The sequence below is a fragment of the Microtus ochrogaster genome, chromosome X (genome assembly GCF_000317375.1).
Source record: "Microtus ochrogaster isolate Prairie Vole_2 chromosome X, MicOch1.0, whole genome shotgun sequence".
Lineage (NCBI taxonomy): Eukaryota > Metazoa > Chordata > Mammalia > Rodentia > Cricetidae > Microtus > Microtus ochrogaster.
Genome location: NC_022026.1, coordinates 12,717,765 through 12,719,034, shown reverse-complemented (window position 1 = coordinate 12,719,034; position 1,270 = coordinate 12,717,765).

Genomic DNA, 1,270 nt, shown 5'->3' with positions numbered 1-1,270 from the left:
AAAAAAAAACAATGACATATTGAATTTTGCATGCAAATGGATGGAAATAGAAAACATTATCCTGAGTGAGGTAGCCCAGACCCTCAGACAGGAGCAATTAGTGCACTTAAAGCTCTAAGGACAGTGTCTGGCAGATGGTGAGTGCTATACAAATGGTAATAAAATTTCTGCTGGGCAGTAGCAGTGCTGCATGCCTTTATTTCCAGCACTTGGGAGGCAGAAGCAGGTGAATCTCTATGAATTCAAGGCCAGGCTCTTAAACAGAGAAACCCTGTCTCGAAAAACAAAAACAAACAAACAAATTCCTGTCACTTCTTTATGCTTCCTTTTCCCATGATCATATGGGAATAGTAATTACCAGATCTGGGGTGGAAGGGCATCATAGAAGATGCTACAATACTACCATTTAGGGTATCAGTGTCTATAAACTATGAAGTGCTATGTAAATGTCAACTGCAATGTTTGCCAGTGTCATCAGTAGAAATCTCTTTCTTCTACAACTTCATCTGTGCTCCCTCTGTGCCCTTTTGCAAACTCCAGGCATCTGGCAGGCAGGCCTCTGAGGAGGTAGGGCTATGGCAAAGTGGACAGAGCTTTGGCCCTTCTGTTTGGCTACACAAGCCTTCTCCAGTGGGCCTCTCTAGGGCATGCTTAAAAGGCTACTTGTGCCTTTGCATGTGATTTTGCTGTCCATTGCAGATGTCTGCTTAGATGCTGCCATCTGCTCCCTGCCAATCCTCAAGTCCACATTGCATGATTGCTCCCCCAAAGTGTGTTCTCTCTTGGTTTGGGCTTCCCTATGTCTCTTTACCTCTATATACTCATGCCTTTTACTATAAATTCTATTCGCTGTTTTTCCTACATAAAGGGAGGGGGTGTTCTTTCTATCATAATAGTGATGATTTTGTGTGTTTTTTAATTTTTAAAAATGTTGTATTGTGGGGGGAGTATTTTGCCTGTGTAGTGGGAGGTCCTTCGGCTCCTCCAGCCAATAGCTGCTGAGATACCAGCCCATTGGAGCGTGGTCCCTCTCCCTTTAAAAAAGCGGCCACTTCCCTCCTCACTCTCTCTTACTTCCTGCTCCGCTTCTGGTGACTAGACTCCCTTCCTGATTGTGCAGAGGGCTGTTCTGGGACGGTGATCTGTAAGTTTTTTCCCCTTTAAATAAATAACCATTCTATTAATCATAATTCTAAACTGGTGTGGGATTGTTTTTGACTTACACCTTCGCCTTCATCTGGCGCCCAACATGGTAGCAGCAATTTCTCCG